Source organism: Sciurus vulgaris, assembly GCF_902686455.1.
Source record: "Sciurus vulgaris genome assembly, chromosome: 5".
Lineage (NCBI taxonomy): Eukaryota > Metazoa > Chordata > Mammalia > Rodentia > Sciuridae > Sciurus > Sciurus vulgaris.
Window position 1 is genome coordinate 176,163,505 of NC_136465.1, and position 14,198 is coordinate 176,177,702.

At 57.1% G+C, this 14,198-nt stretch overlaps 1 long non-coding RNA gene across 1 annotated transcript; it reads left to right on the plus strand.

The window, feature by feature from the left end:
- The first annotated feature begins 8,553 nt into the window (after nucleotides 1–8,553).
- LOC306660781 lies at nucleotides 8,554–13,938 on the plus strand. Its single transcript, XR_013763747.1, has 3 exons — nucleotides 8,554–11,932; nucleotides 12,186–12,271; nucleotides 12,510–13,938. It is a non-coding gene; the product is annotated as an uncharacterized lncRNA (long non-coding RNA).
- The last annotated feature ends 260 nt before the right edge of the window (nucleotides 13,939–14,198 follow it).

Here is a 14,198-nt window from a genome sequence, read left to right on the forward strand (position 1 = left end):
TGACAAGGGAGACGGTCATACCGCCTGACACTGGGGACACGAGATGGAAGGAGGCTGCATTGCCTGCAGTGGCAGCAGCCCAGGTGCCGAGTGGTTTCCCTGGCCACTCTCCCAGGTCGTCACACACCATGGCTTAAACAACACAGGCTCACCTGCAGGGAGATCAGAGTCCAGTGGTCGCCTGGGCTCAGGTTAGGGCAGCAGCAGCCTGCAGCCTTTTGTGCACCTGGGACCCAATGCCTGGCCTCTTCTGGTGTCCAGGCCTGCCCTTTCCTTGGCTGGTGGCCCCTGCCTGTGCCTGCAGCCAGCAGCTCCCTCTGTCTCTACCTCTCTGCCCCTGTCCGTGGACCCTTGTGGTGACTGGCCACTAGATCATGCTGGGCGGTCTTGTTAAGGTCTGCTGGTTAGTGCCCTTGACTGTCTGCCTCCGGGCTGCTCCCTGGCCACGTCACACAACATGCAGGCGTCATCCCTGGGTGTCCACTCGGGATTGACTCCCAGCTTCTCATGGACATCAAAGTTCCTTGTGGCCCAGAGTAGTGTTTGCACAGGACCGGGGCATGTTCTCTGTCAACGGTTGTCACAATGAATTATTCAGGGAATAATGACAAGAAAAGGAGAAGTCCACGTGCTCAGGGCAGATGCAGCTTTTGTCCTGAGTGTTTCCCTTCCCAGTCGGATGGGGGTGCCCAGCCTGAGGACTGGAGGGCTGGCTGTTACGTGTTCTGAGGACCAGGAAGTGGCATCTTGGGGAGCACTATTCTGCCTAATACAGCTGGTGCCTCTCAGGTAATGTTCGCGGGATATTCTTGTGATGTAGATAAAGGTGTGGTTTTTATGTTTTATGGGAAACCTCTTTCAAAGTCTTCAAAAAAGGGTGCATATAAAAATGTCTGGGGTTGCAGGTGATGCCCGGGAATCAGGAATGCTTTCCTTTTGGATTTTCGTCCCCACTCCAAGTGGGCGCTGAGTTCCCATCCCTTTTAGTCCTCCCTGTGACCGGTCATTTACGTGTCTGCCCAGTGACGGAGGAGCCTGAGCCCAGGGACCTGCATCATTCCTGGGCTGGGCTCTCGGGCCCTGATGGCCTCGGGCCGTCCCGTCCTCACCTCTCACATGACTGACCAGGGTTTTGTGAGGGAGAAACACTCCACCCTTCCCTGGCTACTTGGTGGCGGGGCAGGTGGCCTCTCTCCGTGAACTGCTTGTTTGGTTCCATGTTCACGCCTGTAGCAAAATGAGCAGCCGTGCTGGAGCCATCCTGACCCCGAAAGTCAGGAGCAGCGGAGACCAGAGGAGCGGCGGCGTGGAGGCTGCGCAGGAGGGAGCAGCTCCTTAGCGAGGCACCGGGCCGTCTCCAGTGCAGCGCAGCCTTTCAGCTTGCAGCCATGCCTTTGCCAAGTGAGGTGACAGCTGGGCCTGGGTAGAGAGGGATTAGGTGGCACAGCAGAGCATCCAGCCGGGCAGCTCAGGAGGCATGTTCACCAAAAGACCACAGTGAGGCAGGTTCACAGGGAAAGTGTGCATAGCTGCCTTGAGGGGCTCGCAGAGAAGACACGAGGACCAGGAGAGCAACCTGCTCCGAGTCTCTGCACACCTGCACGCTCTGGACTGGAGCAGAGTCGGTGCTGGGCTGATGAACCTTTTGCTCTGCTCTGTAAGGCTGGACTGCGAAGCAAGCTTGCAGGTTCCAAGGGAGAACGCGGCCGTTGTGGGGACCCATTGGGTCCGCCCTCTCCCCTGTCACCAGGAGATTGGCTTTCACCACCTCGCCTTCATGACGCCAGGGGCCGGTCGAGGGCCTCCGAATCTCTAGCCGCTGCTCTCCTGCAGTGCCGGGGGCCTCCTGCGTCCCGCCCACTGTCTGCCAGCCTGCCTCCCGCTTGGGAGCACTGTTCTGCTGAGTACTGGTTACCAGGACACAGGACACTGCCTCAGCCACTGCAGAGCTGGTAAGGTGCCACCACCCGGGCCTCTTCCTACAGGGCCTCCCTCCATGCTGCTCTCCCCAGGGCCCAGCTGCTCCTCAGCCTGAGGACCGAGCCTTCCCAGTTCCACTTCTGAAGGCCAGCGAGGCTACCTTTGAGACAGGTGGATGGCCGGACGGCCATGTGCTTAAGGGTGCCAAAGGGCAGAGGGGGTCCCTCACCCCAAACGAACACCAGCTAGCTCTGTCACGGTAAAGCAGACAGTGGAGCCAGGCCGTCCCGCACTCCAGACTCAGCTTCTGCTGAAACCCTGGCTCTGACAGACAGAAGGTCCTGGCTCCTCTTGGCAGGGTGGGCTGGAGCTGGGAGGTGGGGCTTCCTGCCGCTGCAGCCAGCACCCCCAGGTGCTCCTGGCCTTGGGCCTGTGGTCGGCTTTCTGTTGCTGTCATAGGTTCCCGTGATGTTCAACTTGGGAAGAGAAAAGGTTCGCTAGGCTCACCGTTTGACAGTTTCCACCCTGGGCCTGTGGCGGCACCTGGGGGCTGGCTTGTGTGGAGGTGAGATGCTCACCTCCTGGCCAGGCAGCCGAGAGGAGGGAAAGGGTCAGAGACCGCCTTCCCCTTGAGGGCACGCTCCCGCGACTTAGCAACCTCCTACTGGGCCCGACCCCTTAGGGTTCCACCCGCAGTGCCAGGGTGGGGACCACTGGCTCATCCTCCCGGTCAGGAGGGGAGGAGGCTCTGAGCACAGCCAGGGCCCCACGTTGGGTCCTGGCTCTCAGGCAGGCGGGCTGTTTACCAAAGCCAGTCAGTTTCAGCACTGAGTCCACTTTCCAGTGACACGACCCAGGGCCTTCTGGGGCTTTCTGCCACCGGGGTGAGTGTTTCGCTGGTTGAGGACGAATCATATTGGGAGGCAGCCATAGGCCCTTGTCTGTGGTCTGGACTGGACTTGGACCCCTGCCCTGTCACTCACCCACCGACTTGAGCAAGCTGTGCTCACGGGTCAGGGCCGCATTGTTCTCTGGTTGGTAGCAGCTCTGCCCTCGTTGGAGCCTCTTTTAATTAGGGTCACAGACGCTCACGTGCAGGTCTGTGCTTCTGGGCGAGGGGTCTGAGGTGCGGCACGTTCTGGGCCCAGACTCATCTCTCTCCAGAGCCTTTTTCTCAGACTGTCAGCTCCACTCACAGAACATAAGTGTGGTCAGTGGTCCCCATGCTGCCACACACGGTGACCCTTTAAAGCATAGTGACGGCCCCCAGGATCTGGACCCCGGGGATAATGATGAGGCATGCGTTTCTTTGTGTCCTTTCCCACTGATTTCATCAGGTGACCGTGCGTAACAGCGTTTCTCAGGCTCAGGGCCACAGGACCCCTGGCGCCCTCCAGCATTATTGATGGCCCCACGGAGCTTCTGTGTACGTGGGTCGATGTCACTACCTACCCCTGGAAATTAAAACTGAGAAATTTCAAAACTATTAAAAATATCAATTCATTTGAAAACGACGGCAGAATGCGTGTTTGGAAGGTGCGGGACCCTGGTTCCCAGAAAAGGCCAGCCTCCCCAGCCCCGCGAGTCAAACTCACTCCCAACATGCTTACAAACAACACCTTTCCCAAACATAAGACTCTGTGGGAAGTGGCCATGGCTTGCAGATCTCCTCAGTCTGTCTTCCAAACCAGGCGAGCCTCTGCTCTGCATCAGTTTCTTGTAATTTGGATTAAAGTGTGTGAAGAAAAATCTGCCCTTACGTACATCATACTGGAAAAAGAGGAGGGATTTGTTTGTTTGTTTATTTTGGTCCCCGGGATTGAACCCGGGGCCTTACCCGCTGAGCCACATCCCTGGCCCTTTTTATATCTTGTTTAGAGACAGGGTCTTGCTAAGTTGTTCATGGCTCCCTAAGTGGCAGAGGCTGCCTCTGAACTGGTGATCCTCCTGCCGCTGGGCTCAGGCGTGTGCCACCGTGCCCAGTGAGGAGAATGTCCTAATGTTCTTTGGGAATGACTGATTATTTTTGATGATGCATGAAAACTCAGGAAGTCATACTATTCCTTCTTTCTTTTTAATCCCATTTTTTCTGTGGTGCAGGAACGGAACTCAGGGTCCACCACATGCTAGGCAGGGGCTTTCCGCCGAGCCACACCCGCCTCCACAGCGACAGCTTTTTTAAAAATACTTTTAGTCGTAATGGACACATCACCTTTGTTTATTATTTTATGTGGCGCTGAGGACCAGACCCAGCGCCTCACGTGTGCTAGGCAGAGGCTCTTCCACGGAGCTGCAGCCCCAAGCTCCACAGTGACACTTTAAAATGTTAATGGCAAAGCGGGCTCTGCAGCTCTACCAGGACCTTTCACATCCACTTAGGTCAGACCTGCCGGTCCGTCTGGCGCTGTCAGGATCTGACACCCAGGCTTGATTCTGTAACGGCCTACGAGGCCCTTTGGGAAATACCTGTTCCCTGAATTATTCAAACCTTCCAAATGCTGACATATGTCACAATTATGCAAATACAAAGATCACAGTCATTAGCATCAACACCGACGGCATCGGGAAGTCTGGGTCCTGCCTGCTGCCAGGCTCTGGTGGCAGGTACGACTTTGCCCAAACACCAGTGTTGCTGGAAGCTTAGGTTTCACCGTGGGCATCGAATACTGCCGGTCGCTCTCCCTGACGCTCCCTTGGTTTGTTCCTGAGGAAACATCTGCCAGCTGCCCACATCTGGATGCCAGCGTGCCTGTTGCCCTTCAGGCAAAAATGGTGCTCTGCTTGGGAGCAGCCAGGGCTTCCCTCGAGGCCAAGGAGCCTGGGGCACAGGGTGTGGAGGAGAGGGGTGCCTGGCATGGTCCTCATCACTGCTTCCTGCTTAAGTGACACTGGTGCTCTGTGTCTCTTGTGCATGGTGGTGATGGTGTCCACCAGGGTGGCGTGGGGCCTTTGGCCGCCCAAGTGCTAGGGCACTGCGGCTTCTGCATCGCATAGGCCCACGTCGACCCAGCGAGCTCTGGGGAGTGCTTGCCCAGCATGCGCCTGGCCCTGGGTTCAGTCTGCACTGCAAACGGTGATGGCCTCATGGACCCGCTGAGGGAGTGTCAGGGTCCCCAGGGTCTGCAGGACGCTTTGAGACTCGTGGGCCTGTCATTGTCCAGAGCAGACTCTGAGGCTGTGGAGTCCTCCCCACGTGGTCTCTGTTGTTTGTGGTGGTCATTCCCAGCGTTCCAGTAACGTGGGAGGCTTGGCGTGCCCCTGAAGAGGGGTTCGCCCCTGTGCAGAGGGCTGAGCTGGGAAGTGACCCTTTCCTTGTCCGGTACACCCTGTTCTGTGGAGTGGGGTGGCCGTCCGGCTGTGGCGGGAGGCGCGCAGAGTGCCTGACCCTGGGAGCTGGCTCACACGCTGGAGGCCTGGGTGGGGTGGGATCCGCCTCTGCACTGCCAGACAGTCCAGCGAGAGCTCTACTCTGAAGGAGGAGCGTGGGTCTTTCCTCATCAGCAGACGCCGAAAGCTTAAGATGGGCATTAGCTTTGGGATCGAACGAAGGCAGTTTTCCCATTTACAAGGGCAGGTTTCCGCGTGAGAAGGAGCTGTCTGCAGGCTGCTTCCCTGGCACTGCCCAGCCGGCCGTTTCCGCATGAGCAGTGCCCTGCCTGAGACGGGTGGGCTGAGGGCGGTCGTGGCAGCTTGTCTCCTGCCAGAGCTCTGGCCTTATTTGTGGCGTTTCACTGACAAGTAAATGACTGAATTCCTTTGCCAAATCATTAGATAACTTTTAAGAACAAAGGATGCTCATGCCAAAGGAGATGCAGCGTCATCTTCCTAGAAAAGTAAATAGTAATCAATTTTGAAAAGAAAGTACATTCTATGAATTTGACCAACTGCGAAATTACAGCCTCGCATCCCTGCCCCTTCAGTCAATCACCACGTCGATCACTGCGTAGATGTGCCCGTCAATTAAAATATTCCGATTTCATCTGCTTGAGATAATAGCAGGCCTGGAACCATCCATCACTGGGAAATAGAAGGTGACCTCCTTATATTGAGTCAGAGCCCCAAGTACAATTGCCTCGATCTTATTATCATACCCAGAAATTACCACTCCTCCAAATGTAATTTCCCTGAATACTAAGCGGACTGAGCCGGGCACTTTAGAACATAATAAAGAGACGGACATAATGAAGAGACGGTGCCGTGGCCTTGATGTCGACCTCGGGAGTGGAAATGGACAGGCTGCCCTTACCAGGAAGAAGCCTCGGACGCAAACGGGACAGAATTTCCTGAGATGCTGCTGTGCTTATAAAGGTGAAGTGTGACTCATCAGCAGGTTTAAACCAGAGAAGTTAACTGAGGGTTGACGGGAGCCAGCCGCGCAGCGACTCTGGGACTGGTCTCCTATTTAGTCCCAAAGACCCTTCAGCATTCCTGTCTGCAGGTCCTGTCACTGTACCCGCTTCCCCCAGAGCCCCTTCCCCACAGTCCCTCCAGCATCCACCGGAGTCGGTGGCTGGGTCTTCTCCCCGAGTCTGACCCTGGCTGCTCGCTGGCTTGCACAGCCCAGACCAGGGCCTCAGTTTTCCTGCCGTGGGAAAACGGCCCCTCCCTGCCCTTCCTGCGGGGACAGGACACCTCATCTTGGGGAGGGAGGAGCTCGGGTTAGGATTCAGCCGCTGAGTTCTCATTTCACTCTTTCAACACACTTTCCAGGCACAGGGCTGGGTGCAGGGCCCCACGCAGGTGGCGGCCTCCGCCATTCCAGAGTAAAGTTGGCCTCCTATTAGTCTCAAAGACCCCTCAGCATTCCTGTCTGCAGGTCCTGTCACTGTACTCGCTTCCCCCAGAGCCCCTTCCCCACAGTCCCTCCAGCATCCACCGGACTCGGTGGCTGGGTCTTCTCCCCTCCTGTTGGTTTTCGGTCCTCTGCCAGCCGCTGGTCTGAGTGCCTAGGAAAGGACCCCTTCTGCTCCGTGCTCCCTGTGTGAGAGGAAGTCCCACCTTCTCTGGGCTTGAGTGACAGTAGGAACAACAGCCAAACTGGGTGATTGCCACCCTAAGGAGGCCACCATGAGGAGCAAAGCAAGGATACCTAGTGACATGCTGCGAGGCGCGGGACAAGGAGCAGGCTCGTAAGGTTTCAACATCCAGATCCAGGGACCCCCCTCCCGCCAGCTGCAAGCAGCGCTCTGGGGGGCGCCCCTCTGCTTCCCCCTGAGAGTTGCTTCTATCTTCTAGGTGGGGTCATCACTGGCCCTAACTCCTGAGGGGAACTAGGAGCCATTGATCCAAAACAGTCTAAAAATGGAGGATTGATTGGAAGGGGCTCTTCCAGGCTGCTCCTGCTCAGCATGTCCCCCTGCCCTTCTAATGAGCCTTGAAGACTCTGAAAATCTTTACTTTTGCAATAAAAATGGGAAGGTACAATGGCTCTTTAAAAATCAATGGTGTTATTTTTCTAATAAGCTGTTTACTGTGTGCTTTTAGAAGTAGTTTTTTGGTTGTTTTTTCTGTGCAGTGTTGGGGGTGAAACCGGGGGCCTCCTACTACTGAGCTACACCCCAGCCCAGAGGGTTTGTGGCACCATGCTGGGGCCCGGGGCCCCGCTTTCCCTGGTCCCACTCCATAGTCACGTGGAGGCTGGGCTGCTGCTGAGGTGGCAGAGTGCCTCCCTGCAGGCCCCGGTCCTGGCTCAGCGCCCACACCTCAAAACAGATGGATACGTGCGTGTTTGCGTGCCCACTGAGTACACTTCCTGGGCCGTGGTCAGCACACTGTTGCTCACCAGAGCCCCCAGCTTTCAGATGTCCCTAGTTTTTACCTGATGTCCCTTCCTGTCCCAGGACCCCACAGGACACTCGGTCATCACATCTCCTCGGCTCTGCTGGGCTGTGGCCGTCTCTCGCACGTTCCTTGCTCTTGGTGGTGGTGACGGATTTGAGGAATGTCCGTGCGGGATTCTGTAGATTGTCCCTGCCCTGGCCTTCCTCTGGCCTTCTCCTGATGAGGCCCGGTCGCTGGTGCTGGGAAGACCGCAAGGTGCGGTGGCCTCATCGCTCACCTTTGCCTGTGGCTCGGACCGCCCAGCCCAGGCGCCACTTGGTGGGTGTTCCAGGGCCTTGGTTCCAACCCCACAGCACAGGGAAAGGCGGTGGGGGAAGGGAGGGACGGGAGGAAGGAAAAAGGAAAGCATTTTAAAAACAAACGGGAATGGGAGAGGCGTGTGCCCTTTTGTGACTGGTTTGACCCCCACTTGTGCTCATCCTGCGACTTGGATGTTGGCGTCCACAGCTGCGTTTCTGTGAATGATGTCGGGCAGGTGACTTGGAGGAGGAGCAGGGTCTACCATCTGCAGCCCGGACGGAGGGTCAGGGCCAGGGGCACCAGTGGCCTGCGCCCCTCTTGCCTCCAGATCTCCCCGGCAGGGCTACCGGCATCCCCTGGGGCCCGGGTGGCGCTGCCAGGCCAGGCTGGTGGGGCTGGGGCTGGCGCTTTCCTTGCCAGTCCCCTGGTATTTCCTGGGGATGTGAGTGACAGGTGTCTGAATCACTGTGCTACCAGATGTCTGCCGGCCTGTCAGGATCAGAACAGTGAGTGGCAGGCCCAGGCGGGCATCCCGCAGCGCATGCGAGCCTCTGCCCTGTCTGCGCTCCCCACAGCACCCTGCTGAAGGGTCACTACGGTACCTTCAGCTTCAGGGTCGATTTGCTTTGGTCTTCAGCACAGGCTTTTTAGGAAGAAAATCTGTGGTGAGCTACACAGCCTGGAGTGCACCGTTGTGACCAAGGTACACTCTGCAGGGTCATCACACCCATTCACACTGGGGAGCCACCGCCGTTCCCTCCTGCCCGCGCCTGCCCCACTCCGTCCCACCCCGTCACTGTGGATCCGACTCCTCTGGGACCTCCTGTAGGCAGCATCGTGTGCCTGGTGCTCTGGTGCCTTGGGCCCACCACGCCGTGACACTGGCCAGAGCTCTGTGCAGCCCACACCATCGCATCAGGTGGCCAGCCGGTGGACGTCAGGGTCAGCTGCCTCGGAGATGGCGTCGGTGACTCACCTGCTTGCAGAGGGAGGACTCGCAGCCGCTTTCCTCTTCCAGGTCACGGGGAAGAGGTGTGTTTTTGTGGGGGCGTGTCCCAGCTGACCTTGATGACGCGTCACAGCACGTTCTGCAGACCGTTGGCCCCCAGAGGCCCCTGCTGCCGTGGCGTTGCTTGAAAACAGTTGAGCTCGGTGTTTTAACAACTCTTATCGTGACACTTAAGCACCACTGACGTTTGAGCAGCCTTTCCAGACCAAGCATCTTACCGGTTTCCTGCGGATTTGGAAGTTGGCGGCCTTAGGACCACTCGTGGTACGGAGCTGAGCTGTGTGCCCCACACGTTCCTGATTTAAGAGCAGGATTGCTGCCCCACGCCTGGTCCCTGTGGGTAATCAGAGCCGGTGTCTCCATGGGGAGCGAGGTGGCTCACCACCCGCAGATTGTACCGAGTCGTGACCCTGCACGGGTGCAGATGAGCCAGGTTGAGTGGCGGCTGATTATCTGCCTGTCTCAGCAATCGTTTTCTCAATCAGGATGATTCTAATTGGCTTTGAAATCAGTTCTCTTTGCTCTCCATAAGCATCCACTTATTTTTTGGTTCTGGCAGTGGAAAAGCAGAATTCAAGTCAGCGTGTTCCCGTGACAGTATCCGAGGGCCAGGAGTCGGCTTCCAGGAAGACGTGTGGAATGCGTGCGCCCCATGCACTGTGGGGGTCTTGTGGCCCTGGGTGGGTTTCAGCTGCATGCTTCGCCTTCATTCCCTGGACGTCAGAGTGAGCGAGGAGAAGGCGTGGCAGGTGTTTCTTGGGCCCGCCCCAAGGCTCAGAGCCCCAGCGTCCAAGGAGCTGCCTGGTGCCTGGTGGGCCAGGAGTGAGCCGTCGGGGATGCAGGGCTGGCTTCCCTGCCGCACTCCCATCCCAAGAGGGTCCCTGGCCGTTGGTGCCCACCTGCTGCCTGCCCCGCGGTGCGGTTCACTCAGCTGTACTCAAAGGTGCCCACCAGTGGCTGCTCCCGAGTGGCAGGCAGGGCTGCCTGGGCTCAGGAGGCCTCGTGCATAAATTACCAGAGGTGGCGCTGCCGCCGCCTTGTTCTGGGGAACGTTGTTGAGGACACGCTGCTGCAGGGGCTGGGTCCCTGGTTGGTTTGTTGGCAGTGCTGGGCATGCGCCCCAGGGCCTCCCTTGTGCTAGCCAAGTGCTCCACCACTGAGCTAACCCCACGCTCCCTTTTTTAGATTTAATTTTGAGACAGGGTCTCACTGAGTTGCCCTGGTTCGCGACTTCCTGCCTCAGCCTCCCGAGTCCCTGGGGTTGCAGGTGTGGCCACGGGCGCTTCCCGCTGTCTTTCACACACTGGGTTGGGTGGTACTGTCCTCAGCCTCACTGTGACAACCTTCAGGCATCCTGTGCTGTGAATGGAATCAGCCAAGTCCACCAACGCCTGTTTTCCTGTGGCCTGTGAGTGAAGAAGTGCTTTGCATTTTTAATGTCTGCAACAAAAGATCCAGACGTTTTGCGACAAGCTCAAATTAAGTGGAGCTCACATTCTGAGATCATTAGTGAGCTCTTCCTGGCACACAGCCATGCCCACCTGCTTGTGCAGTGTCCACGGTGGCTCTTAGGTCGGGGCAAAGCTGCTGTCAGTCAGACTGACCCCTTGCAGCCCCTGCCACGGGCCACTTCTCCCTGCCCACCCCAGTGGTTTCCTCCTGAGGTGCTTCAGGGGCCAGAGGTCTGGCCTCAGAATGGGGAGCAGCTCCCTCCCTGCCAGGGAGCCCACTGTTCCTTTCTGTCATCCGCAGTGTTGCTGTCAAATGAGGAGGAGGGGAACGCACAGCTCAGCTCGTATTTTGCAGCAGGTGATACATATTTGGCAAATGAACGGTGAACAATTCAGACTGAAGTGCGTCTAATGAGCCTGGCGCCACCCCCAGCCCGAGGCGCTTTCAGGTAGCTCGCTATCTCCCTCCTCCAGGAGCCGAGTGGGTTCTGAAGGGGGTGATCACTCAGGGCGTCACCAGCTCTCCCCGGGGAATACTAGGGATCAGTAACTTGGCACCAGGTTGTTCATTCATTCCTCGTCTATAAAATATTCAAGGGCACAAAGTGCATATATGCATTATAATTTGCATCGTAGGCAGGAAGAAAACCCAGAGGATTACTGATAAATAAAGGTGTGACTTCCCTTGTCCCACAGTTTGCCGATGTTTCTGAAAGCATTTGGGAAGAAAGGCTGGGTCGGTAGGGGACAGGTGAGCGACAGGAGCGTGCGGGCCACAGCTGTCACGTGCAGGCACGCTCGGTGAGGAGCACAGGTGACCAGCAGATCACTAACTGGCAGGCAGTTAAACAGCGCCGTTCAAAGTGCTGGTTTAGATACTACGACAAAGCTGCCTCAGGCGCAGCCAGAGCGCGGCGGAGTGTCACCTGGGGAACGGAGTACTCTCCCCACCAGCAAAGCAACTCAACTTCGCCCTTTCTCCACACACTTCTGACTCTGCTAAAATGCTTGCGGTCTGAAAGTGAGCACCACAGAAGAACATTCCAGACTGTGTGTCTTTAAAGCTATCAGCACCATTTGGTTGTGTGAAAGGGAAGTGAGAACAGCTTCCACTGTTAGGACTCCTCCAGCACAAAGCTGCTGGGCGTTCCGGACACAGGTAAGGTGAGACAGAGGGCTCGGCTGGGCTGGTGGCTGTTCGGTGGCAGGACACTTGCCCCATATGTGCCAAATGAGACCCTGGGGACATGACCCTCAAATTATCCCGCCCGAGGACATGGCTTCCTGACTTTCTTTTCTGCAGGACTCCCATTCGCATACAGCGAATGCTTGGATTTCAGTGTAGGTGTGACGCCGTCTCCCTGGACCAGGATCTGGAACCAGTTCACTGGTGCCCGTGTCCTGGCAAGTCCGTCTGTCCCCAGGGTAGCCTCTTTCAACACAGCAGCGGTGGCCTGGCCTTGAACCTCAGGTGAGTGGATTCACATGGTCCGTACTCCTCCGTGTCTGCCTGGCTTCTCTCCTTCCTGGGGATGTTGGTGATGCAGCCATGCTGTGCTTTGCTGCTCGCAGAAGTCCACCCACGCACACAGCAAGGGTCGATCCAGGCCCGTCCCTCGTCCTCGGGGCTGGCTGTGCCCTGCCTGTGCTGAAGTGGTGACAGGAAGGAGCTGGGGGAAGGTTCCTGATGCGGGTGTCACTGTACCAGCTTCCTGTTGGAACAGGGTCGTGCCCGTTGGCACCACATCCAGGAAGACGCCAGACCCTGGGCCATGCCTTGGCACTGACTCCCAGGAGAGTGGGAGCTGAGGTTGGTTGAGACCGTGCGGTGGGGTTCACGTGGCGCAGTGGGGTTCACGTGGTGCAGTAGGGTTCACGTGGCACGGTGGGGTTCACATGGCATGGGGCTCATGAGATGCACGCTCTGGTCCTTGGTGAAGCTCATGAGGAGCCAGCCTCTTGGGAAGACAGTTCAAAGCAAAGCCAAGCCAGCGGGCTTCTTTAGCGGGGCAGCCGTCTGTAACCTGATTGTCCTGATTTTTCTCCAGTGTAAAATGTATGTGGAGCGATGGTGGTGGGTGTTCTTCGCATTCCAAGAAGGGGAAGACGGAGTTGATGGGGCCAGAGGGAGGCCGTGTTTCCGCCTCTCACGGAGTTATTTTTATTAAAAAGTGGCACCTTCCAACTGGCACTGTGGCACCCAGCTGTAAACCCAGCAGCTTGGGAGGCTGAGGGCAGGAGGATCCAAGATCAAGGTCAGCCTTACAACTTGTGAGACCCTGTTTCAAAATAAAAGAATAAAAAGGGCTGGGAGTGTGGCTCAGTGGTATGTGCCCCTGGGTTCAATCCCCAGTGCCAAACAACAACAACAAACAAAAGATTTAATCTTTATACAAATCAGGTCAACCAAATCCTAGCTCTCAGTGAAGCCCAGGCCAGGCCTGTGTCCCGGGAGCCCTAGGCTGCAGCCGCTCCTGCCTGAAGAACAGGGCCATGTCAGGTTAGGGTACCTTCTAGAGAAACCCTCACGCTGTGATGGATTTTAGAAGTAGATTTGCCCCCTCTCTGAGGCGTTCAGATGAGCAATCACCCATGACAATGGGGAGTTTCCCCCGCTCACCGGGCGCAGCGAGGGGCCGGGGTGCCCCCAGTGAGCTGCTTCCTCCCACCAAGCACCCGGTTCCGGTTCCCACCAGCTCCCAATACTGCCACTGAATTGTGAGTCCCTCAGTGGATTCCGGAAGGACAGGAGGGTCAGAGCCCCGTGACCCAGTCATTCCTGGAGCCCCGCTCTGAATGCTGCAGTGGGGACCAAGTCTTCAGCACAGCACCTGAGCCCGTGGGGACATTCCGGATCCAAGTCGTATCACACACCCCCACGCACACACAGAAGGCCCTGTGGAGACGGAGGCAGAGGTGGCAGATGCTTCTGCAAACCGAGGGTCTCCAAAGACCGAAGACCACCACCAGACACTCAGAGAGGGACGTGGGGCAGATTCTCTCAGAGCCTGTGACAGGACCCAGTGCTGCAGACGCCTCCTTTTGTACTTCTAGCGTCCAAACTAGGAGAAAATAAAGTTCTGTAGTCCTAAGCCACAAGTCTGTGACACGTTGTTATGGCAGCCACAGGACACTCATACTAGACAGTGGGCCCCCACGTTTATGGTTGCATGATCCCCAGTTATCCAAGTCAGCTGTGATCCAAAAATATTAAATGGAAGATTCCAGAAATAATCCGTAAGCTTTAAGTTGTTTATAGGGTGCGATCGGGCACTGCCCTGCTCCGTCCTGGCTGGGCGGTGAGTTGCCTCCATCTGGTGTATCCATGCTCTGTGCTCCCAGCCGGTCAGCAGCATCTCAGCAGACTGCCTGTCATGTCACATTGGCCATCAGGGGAGCACAGTGCTGGTGTCCAGGTGCCTGGATCTTAATTGCAGTGGTGCTGCAGGGGGACCAGGACATAAGACACAGGTGGACGGCTGAGCTGCACGTTCAGGATCCACAGGGGGCCTTGGAAGACACTCCGGGGATTGAGGGCTGTCTCTTTCCTGCCCGGTGAACTTTCTCTCCTGTACTGAAAAGAGGGAAAAGGTTACTGCATCCTTGTCCCAGGCCAAATGGCCCTTCCCTGACAGGCCTCCTATCTCCAAGCCCTGGACGTCCTGACCTGGCCCTTCACTTCCTCCTGCTGGGATCCGTGCCCACTGGCCCCACTGGCCCCTGGCCAAGGCCCCGCC